At 32.5% G+C, this 10615-nt stretch overlaps 1 pseudogene; it reads left to right on the top strand.

Moving 5' to 3' along the window:
- The first annotated feature begins 414 nt into the window (after positions 1–414).
- LOC107566627 (2-oxoglutarate and iron-dependent oxygenase domain-containing protein 3-like) lies at positions 415–6581 on the top strand (annotated as a pseudogene).
- The last annotated feature ends 4034 nt before the right edge of the window (positions 6582–10615 follow it).

Below are 10615 nucleotides of genomic sequence, written 5' to 3'. Positions count from 1 at the left end.
ACATTATTATTATTACATGAAAACCACAAACTCCTGAAATATTTATTTTTTTTAACCTTCGAATATAGATTGAGTAATTCGAATCAATAATACGAATAACTGTTACACTTTACATCCAGTAGCATCTAGAAATAACATTTGAAATATTGTTCTGCATAAAAGACTTTTATTAGGACACATTAAATGTCCAGCGTTTGACACGACGTTCTTGTATATGAACCTTCGAATATAGATTGAGTAATTCGAATCAATAATACGAATAACTGTTACACTTTACATCCAGTAGCATCTAGAAATAACATTTGAAATATTGTTCTGCATAAAAGACTTTTATTTGGACACATTAAATGTCCAGCGTTTGACACGACGTTCTTGTATATGGCAGTGCAGTAGACAAACACTGAATGAAATGAAACCATACATGTGTTATATTGATGCACGCAGACAGGCATAATTAATAAACATGACTGCACTGCGACGAGGAATCAGTGAAAAACCCAGAAAGTAGCGCCATTGAAAATAAAATTAAGAGGTAATGATTTTTAATTTCTGAAACTTTATGAACCCACATTGACTTTGCATTGCTGCGATTAATGAGTGATGCTGCTTCAGATCCTTGTTTACATGCAAAATACTCCCTACATGATGTCAGGATAAATGTATATTTCACTTTTTCATTTCGTTGTGTAATCTGGCAGTCAAATGAATAGATGAAACTAAGCAATGCACACCTGACAGTCCTTCGCACCTGTGTTCTGTATTCATATGGTGTGTGTTGATTCAGGGTAGGGATGGGCGTATCGATCCGAAGTATCGATATATCGATACCGAAATATCGATACTAAGGTGCGCTTTATTTACCAGTGGTTTTGTTTATTTAACAAGTCGAAAACAAAATAAGGGGTATCGCCCATCCCTAATTCAGGGCAAATGCGCAGAGACAGGCCTCCTCTTGGAGAGGTAACGTGATCACGCTGTTGCTGCTGACAGGAGTCACTGGACTAGTGAGCTGGATGTATTTCACATGGACTGATGACTTGACACACACATTGGATTCAAGAAGCGAGATCCTCACTCAGCCTAGAGTGTTCACAGTTGAGTGCTCTGAAGACTACAAGAAGTACAAGCTCTTCCCAGGTATGCATCCATTCATTGAAGACCACTCACTCAATACTGCAGTATTTACTGGAAATTACTATTATTATTGTTTTATTATTTATTATATACTATTATTATTGTTATTATTGTGTTTGGTTTGGTTAGTATATTTTAGAAATGTTATAGGGATTTTTCAAAATTGCATGTTGATTTAAACTGATAGACCTTTTAACAATGTTTTTGTAATATTTGCATATTGAACCTAATATGTTTTTTGCTATCTTGCCAGTATATTTATGGTTTTTGAAAGTGGCATTTAAAATGTATTTACCTGTGTGGCTTGTTACTTTTATTTAAAAAAAATGCAATAGTTAAATTTTATAGTATGATGTATATATACAATTATTTTGACATCTTGCAAGTATTTTATAGATTTTAACAGTGACATTTAAACAGCATTTGCTTGTATTGCTTGTTAATTTTATAGAAAAAAATTTAATAATACATGTATTATTTTATAAAATATAAATTAAGATTTTTCCTCTTAAGCACAATTATTGCCTGAAGTTTGTGAAAATATTTTACTTTGTATTGATGTAAACTACATTCTCCTTTAAATGAAAAACAGGTCATTTATTAGACTGATTATTCAGTCAGTTGCCTGGTTTGCTATGTGCATGAGAAGATCATTGTGTTTATAAAACATTACATAATTTTTCCTTAACAAAAAATGTTGTACTCTACATACTAATTTAGTTTGTGCATATTGGATGTGGTCTCTTTGACTGATCACTGTATGGTAATAGCTTGTTTGTGGATGGTGGGTCTAACATTTATTTTGATGCATTTAGCAGATACTTGTATGCAAAGTGACTTAAAATAAAATAAAATAAAAACAATTTGTCAAACAATATTCATAGTACATAATGCCAGATTATTAAGCAAGCTAGAGAATATTTTTTTGAGTGTGAGTGTGTGTAAGTGCATTGGTTAAGATGCATCCAGCTATTATTTTGCTATTTGTATCTTTGTTCCAAAAACTCTGTGTAATATAACTGGGGCAACCTTTGAACTAAAATGCACTGTTGGATCAGAGGAAACCCGTTTCCAAACAACTTCCAGGAGTAGAAAGCTTCAGTTGAACAAAGTCAACACCTGTGCGTTCCATCGGTCTAAATCATGAAGTTAGATAATTGGTGGGAGGCCAGATCTGTGATTGACAGTCTGAAGCCTCCCACATAGGACTCATTACAGAACCCCACACCAGCTTCAAAAAGCTGTAGGCACCACAAACAAAGCAAGCGCTGGGATTAACAAGCGCTCCCTTGGCTCCACTTCATCCCACTCTCTTTACGACAGGCGTAAATAAGCTTTGGGAAAGAGAATGGAAAGAGAGAAAATATATTGTCCTGAAGCTAACTGTAGCTGTTTGTGGTCTTTCGAATTCCTCCAAGAATTCCTACTGGATTCTAGCAAGTGGCATATGAATTTGTGCCAGAATGCTATATACTGTGGAATATGATTGGATGCACAGCTTTGTTGTCAATTGAACACCCCACTGTGAATATTGCCTGACTGACAGCACCTCCTCTCTGAGAGGATGCTGGAACAAACTCCAGAGTCATTATGCAGTACATTTTGCAGGGCAGGCTGCGTCGCTGAGTGTGCCATCGAATATGAAGTTTGAAGAGAGAATTTGGCAGGGGCATAGAGCCAGTAACTTTAATCGCGGTCATAATTAATGAATCGATATGAAATGCTAATGCATTCTGTCCTCAGGTTGCACCCCAACAAAATGCGGCAGAGTCATTTCAGACAGTGTTGTGACTGAAGGAGGCGCAGAAGCTTAGAAGGTACACATGCACACTGACAAACATCTTGATATAGTCACTGCTGGTGACAAAGTTTGGGGTCGGTATGAAGTCTCCTATGCTCACCAAGGCTGCATTTATTTTTTATTAAAAATACAATAAAACATTATTGAAGTCTTACTGATCCCAAACTTTTGAGCGGTAGTGTGTGTGTATACATATACATATATATATATATACAGTATATATGTATATGTATGTGTATATGTATGTGTATATATATATATATATATATATATATATATATATATATATATATATATATATATATATATATATATACATAAGCTAGTTTTTTTATATACATAAAATACACACAGTTCTCACACATATATTATGTAACAAAAAATATTTTAGAGGTGATTAATCATTTGACAGCACTAATATATATATATATACATACACATTTATTTGTTGCAAATAAAACAGTTTATTGGAGTATGTTATACACGAAAATATTATTTTCTTTCTTTTACTTCAGAATTCCATTTTTTATTCAACGTGTTACTTGACATTTTATTGAAATTAATTTTGACATTTACTAGCAATTTCTGAGTGAAAACGATTTCAAAATATATTTTTCAGTGTACCAATGTTGAAAATATAAAATATTTTTTATTTAATTTTATTACTCTTACTTTTATTGCTCTTCACTCTTAATATTTAATTTTATTTATACACTTATTTTACTCTTCATAACTTTTGTGGAATACATTTGTTTTATAATTTTTGTCATCTTACTGTCCCCAAACTTTGTAATGGTAGTGTACATGCATAAATACATGTATATTCTCCTCTTATTTCACAGGTTAGCCGAATGGGGCTTATCACTTGCTGGCTCAGATGATGGTGTGAGTAAACACTTTTCACTTCAAATGCTTGCTTGCATCTGTGTTTTAAAAAAATAATGGCATATTAGTCTATCATGGAAGCAGCTGCTTAAGAACACAAGAGGGCAGTACACACTATGGGTTTGACTTCAGCTAGAATTCAAAAGCAAACTTCTTTTCCATTATGTGTCTAGATGGCACTGTATTGTTTGGTATGATTGAATTTCCACAGGAAAGCACTCTCATTAAGAGTGCGTTTGAGAAAATTCACATATGATCTGTGGTAGATTCTGCAAAGCAACTATCCTGTGTTTGATAGGAACAACATGTGACATTCTCAGTGGTTGTTGAAATTGCATTTTGCATTAGCATCGGATTAAGCTCAGCTCACCAGTTCATCACTCTGCTGCTTAATGGGAAAATACTGGAAAAGACCATTGTTGATATGTACATGTGGTGCTGAGACCTAAACCATATTGTAAAATAAAACAAACCAGATACAATTTAGACTGAATCTAAAGTCCAGTATTGGTTAAAATGTTACATCTGCTATTATAAATAGCTTCTTAATTTGAGACAGTTAAGCAGCTAGTTTGATTGATTTGTAGATGATGGTATAGTGGCTTTGAGTGGCATTGAACTTGTTGAAAATTTTTATTTTGTTTTCTTTTTTAAGAGGTACCATTTTTATAATATATTTTATATTTAAAATGTTCCTAAAGGATAATTTAAGCAGTTTGTGATATCTGATCTTTTAATATTCTTGTGCAAAAATATGTTCTTTGGAGCAGTCCCAAATCAGATTGGATAACATAATCATAAAATATCCATGTTAGCTTGAATACATTTGTCAAAAGCTGCTATGCCATTGTATCATATTGTATCTTTTTATCACATTGTCCTATTGTTGTATATATTTATTTTTATTAGATCCTGCACTTTTTTAATTAATACTGTTCCAATACCTTTTGATGTTATGTGTGAATAACACCAAGGTTTACTACTTAATTTCGTTGTAATGCAATGACAAGAAAGGAATCTAATTTAATCTAATCTAATTAAACCAAAAAGCAAAAAATAGATATTTTGAAATTCATGTACATTACTGTTCAAAAGTTTTGGGTAGGTACACATTTTTAAAAATGCTTTTGAATGAAGTCTCTTATGCTTACCACTACTGGTAATAAAATAACTGTTTTAATATATTAAAAAATTTAATTTACTTTTGTGATGGCAAAGCCTAATTTTGAGCAGCAATTACTTAAGTCTGTAATACATTATGTGAAATACATAATCCCTCAGAAATCATTCTAATATGCTGATTTGGTACTCAAAAAACATTTCCTATTATTATTATTAATATTGAAAGCTGTATATGTGATTTATATTTTTGTGGAAACCATGGTACTTTTTCAGGATGCTTTTATGAATAGAAAGTTCAAAAGAACAGCATTTATTTGAAATAGAAATTATTGATCAAATTTCTGTCACTTTTGATTAATTTAATGCATCCTTGCTGAATAAAAGTGTTCATTTATTTAAAAAAGAAAATGTTCACAAAAACTTTTGAACGTTAGTGTGCACTTTTCCAACTTTTCACCCAAATTGCTATGCTGATAATACAATTTGTATTTATACATTTCATGTTACTTTACAAAAATCAAAGCATGTTTTCTTGTGGTGACTTTTGGACCCTTATATAAAGACTAGATTACTTGTGTTCACTTTATTTTGACCTCGCTGGATTACACAGAGATGATCTAATGTTACATAAAATTAATTTTCAAGGTAGAAACCTAGTCTTGAGATCTTACCAGGCAAAGAGACTTTTTATAGAGTGTGACCAGTGAACTAAAAGAGGGTGTAACAGAGGTTCCTGCTGAGTTTTTAAGAGGAGATCAGCCCCATCATTATGATTTATGAAGTGTGTGAAGACAGAGAGCAGGGGATACCAGGACTGAGAGGAGTCCATCTGTTGACCTTATGATGGAGCATGAATAACAACAAGCTCAGCAGTGCAGTCCAGCACTCAGGATAGATGCAAGCCCTCAGTGGTTGTCTTTGGAGTTTATTCAAACCAGAGACAGTAGGGAAAACATTGCTTTTTTTGGCCAAATATTGACTGTTTCCTCTTTGAATGTGTCTTTATTCCTTTTTGTTGTGTACAGGCCTCCATCCTGGATCTTCACTCTGGGGCGTTGTCGATGGGGAAGCAGTTTGTGAATATCTATAGGTGAGTAGGCTGTGTGGCTTCATACAGAGTCTAACAGGAAGTAATCTCCAATTGAACTTCAGCTTCAGCTTGATCTATTCGAATCACAGCTCTATCAGACTTCTCAAGGTGCGTTTCATGTGCACATCAAAGTATACCCTTGGGCCTGAGGAGCAGAGCAGAAATCAATGGCAGCAATGATGGAATGACTTTCTAGCTTCAGCTGCTAAAGATCATGTCTTCATCTTTTACACATGGCGTTTTTCCCCGTGTCTTTATATGTGGTTTACACCTCGGTGCCCACACACAGGCTGGTACTGTGCTGGCAGTTAACATGTACAGCTGGCATGTGTTGGCACGCTTGCGGTGACACTTTGGTCTTCTGTGTGTGAATTTGTTGTTGCCTGTATTTTGATATGGCAGCAGCAATTCGTGGTGGTGTGTTTGATATTGGTTTTTATGTTTATCTTAAGTGAACCCATCTGTTTTTTTAAATTTTTTATCTCCAGATATTTTAAGAATGAGATAAGGGATGTTTTTACAGAAGAAGATTTTGAACTGTACAGGTGAGTGAAGTAGAAATGTTTGAACTAAAAATCTATAAATTCCAAATCAATCCATTCTCAAATATTGAATGAGTCCAATATTTTATTTTATTTTATTTTTAATTTAAAAGAATGGTTCACACAAAGAGGACAATTTTAAAAAAATGTACTTACCCTCAGGCCATCCAAGATGTAGAGGAGTTTGTTTCTTCATCAGAACAGATGGAGGAATGTATCATTTCATCACTTGCTCCCCAATGGATCCTCTGCAGTGAATGGGTGCCGTCAGAATGAGAGTCCAAACAGCTGATAAAAGAATCACAGTGCTCCACAAGTAACCCACACAGCTCCAGCCCATCAATTAACAACTTGTGAAGTGAAAAGCTGCATGTTTGTAAGAAACAAATCCATTATAAAAAATCGAAAAAGTTCCTGTTCTTCTCTCACATTAAAATCCACCAATATATTTGTTTGGATTGTTTTTACTTGTAAACACACAAGTTTTCACTTCACAGTATGTTAATTGATTGATAGATTGATACATGTGGATTATTGAGATGTTTTTATCAACTGTTAGGACTCTCTGCAGAGGATCCATTGGTGAGCAAGTGTAATGTTAATTTTTCCCAAATCTGTTCTGGTGAAGGAACAAACTCGTCTACATCTTGAATGGCCTGAGGGTGAGTATATTTTCAGCTAATTTTCATTTTAGGGTAAACTAAACTGCTGACATTAAAGATGAATTGCTTTAGTGTTTTGAATTTCTTCATGTTGCATGAGAGGCACACAGATAAACAGATTATCCAAAGGTCATTGTAGTTTGTAGCTGCACCTATTGGTTTGTTTTTGAATAAGTCATAATCTGTCATTTGCTTATACAGTTTACAATTCACTTGAATCAGTTCATGTTTAGACAGAAATGCATTACGCCATAGTGATAATGTCCTGTGCTGTGGGATGTGGGATGATATTTTGGCATTGGTAGTGTAATAAAAACAAATAAGCGTCTCAAATGCTGAATGTGCTCCCTCTGCGGTAGGTGTATGGAATATTCTTCATTAATCTGTCTCTGAAAAAACACTGGAAATAACGGGTGGCCACCAGAAGACTGCCAGTCTTAAACTCTAGATTTGATTAAAGTAGTTAAAAGTGTGATCCGACATGCTAAGAAGCGACACCTGTGTGGTTTGGGATCACTAAAGAGATTCCCCTCATAAAGCAGAGCAGAGTTTAAAGTCCCAGGGATGCTGTTAAATGCTACCACTGTTTTTCGTTAAGCCAGGAAATCTTAGGCTTTACTTTAGTTTTTTTGTGTGGAGATTTTCTACATTACACAAATTGCATCAATTCTAAATAAATTGATGAATAATGAAACTGTGAGCCAGAGATTAGCTTGATGTGTTACCTCTTAACACATCAGGAGATCATGATCAGTTTTGTTCACCCTGTTCCCCTCGAGAACAAAATAAAAATTCCACTAAGTAAGATTAATTATTAAAACCTCCTAATTAATGTTTTAGGCTCATGCTGAGATTTGTTTGAGGTTTTAAGGGAAAGAAATGTTCATGTTTTTTTAAAATGTGCATATTTTTCTAACACTACACGTCTTTGCTCTACTTGTCTGATTATGGGTTGGAGTTTGTTGGTTGACGGTTTGTCTTCATGGACCCCAGTGGCAACAGGACGGTTGAGCCACGCGCTGGTAAATACAGTACAAACAATATCAAACACATCATCTGGGTTTATAAAAAAAACAAAAGTAATGCATTGTTCAAGCATAATAAAGTTTTAATTAGGGCTGTCAGTTAAAAATAAAACCAAATTAATGTGATTAATTAAATGATATGCTAATTAATCAGCATGGTAAATTGGAGTAAAATGCAGATTATTGGCATGATTAAATGTTAGTTTTTTTAACACATCTTTGTAAAATAATTATTTGTACTTATTAGATGACATCTGTTTACATTTTTACAAAGAAAAATTATATTTCAAATAATTGCTGCACTTTTGAACTTTCTATTAATCAAAGAATCCTTAAAAAACTATTTCGACAATAATATTAAGCAGCACAGCTGTTTGCAACATTGATGATAAGAAATGTTAATTGAGCACCAAATTAGCATATACTGTATATTTAAATAGAAAACATATATATATATATATATATATATATATATATATATATAAATAGAAAACAGAAAAATACACCACTCAGAATTTCTGAGATAGGGCCATATTATTGTTATATGTGTATATACATATAACAATGTATATATGTATAATATGTATATATATGTATTGTGTATGTATATAACTACTAATGTGTTTGTATGAATTCAGTTGATTAGATGTTCTTTTTGATTTTTTAAATTTAACTAAACCATTAACATGGATTGGAATCCATAAAAAATTTAAATTGAAAATAAATAAATAAATCAAATGAAATTTTTGGTAAACTTTTAATAAATTGTTAAATTGTATAACATTAATGATTTAAAATAATTATACATGTTCTTTGATTACTAAAATTTAATTTGACAAATTAAAATGGACAAAAACGGAATCCAGAAAAATTTAAATGGAAATTTTTTAATTTTTTAAATTTTTAAAGCATTTAACCTTTTTTTTTTTTTTTTGCCAGTTTCTCTTGTGCATGATATCATTGCTCTCCTAATTTCCATGCAAACACCGTAATCAGGATTTAAAATTTCCCAGCCTAATGCTCCAGAAGTCCTTCGATATTCTTCCATCTTGCAGGTTTTATGGCATTATACACTTCCCTCCAGCAACTTGATGCAGTACGTTATTTACACATCCATACTGATCCTAACGTGTCATCTTCTCAAATGCACAGTAATATTGTAATATTTTAATGATATTCAATGGAACTTTCACAATCAGAATTGGTCAACAAGGTCAGAATGAGGCAGACACAATGGAGGTAATTTGCATAAATATCCTGTTTAGCAAATGTCTCCTTATGCATCTTCAGTTGAAGTGTACAGGATTACACTTCGCTAATTAATGTGGAGGCAGCATGTGGTTTTTAATAACTTCCTTCCAGCTTTAACCTGCATGGGTCACTGTGAAATCTAACATTTTATGGAGGAATGTTTTTGCTGAAAATATCTCGTTTAAAAAAAAAAAAAGAAGCTTTTTCCTCCTGCTGAATCATGCCATCAGAATGTAATTTACTCAATGTAACAATTAATCTAAATGGTTTGTTTCTAGAATCAATAATGAGGTGGATAAACGGCATTGATTTATAGTAAGACTGTTTTTCATATTGACAGAACAGACATCTTGTCATAGGATTAGTTAATATTATTGGTAATCATTGTCATAAATGCTATAGACAACCTAAAGATTTAACCTGCATGGGGCACTGTGAAATCTAACATTTTATGGAGGAATGTTTTTTCTGAAAAAATCTAGTTTAAAAAAAAAAAAAAGCTTTTTCCTCCTGCTGAATCATGCCATCAGAATGTAATTTACTCAATGTAACAATTAATCTAAATGGTTTGTTTCTAGAATCAATAATGAGGTGGATAAACGGCATTGATTTATAGTAAGACTGTTTTTCATATTGACAGAACAGACATCTTGTCATAGGATTAGTTAATATTATTGGTAATCATTGTCATAAATGCTATAGACAACCTAAAGATAAAACATGTAAGATTTAAAGATTCCTTTTAATAATGATTATAGGTTAATGGTTCCATTTAATGATTATTTTAGTCATTTTAAGAAATGGATATTTGGGGAAAAAAATAAATGTCATTCCATCACCAAATTATTAGATGTTTTCAATAATAAATACATTTAAAACCATTAATGCCAAAGGTGTGTTTATACAGACTTTTACAGAATTCTTAAGAGCATAAATGCTATTTGAGTCTCTAAAAATAATCAAATTGAGCTTTGTTGATTCACAAGAAAGAACTGGTTCATAAATGTCATTCTTCTGTATCAAACCCTGTCATAATGTTGTCATATTAAATTAATGTAATATTAATAAAATATACTGCTGTGTTCAATCATTAAATACTTTTT

This window comes from Sinocyclocheilus grahami, unplaced genomic scaffold, assembly GCF_001515645.1.
Source record: "Sinocyclocheilus grahami isolate Dianchi unplaced genomic scaffold, SAMN03320097.WGS_v1.1 scaffold26.1, whole genome shotgun sequence".
Lineage (NCBI taxonomy): Eukaryota > Metazoa > Chordata > Actinopteri > Cypriniformes > Cyprinidae > Sinocyclocheilus > Sinocyclocheilus grahami.
The sequence above is the reverse complement of the archived record's forward strand: the minus strand, read 5'-3'. Positions and strand labels throughout refer to the sequence as shown.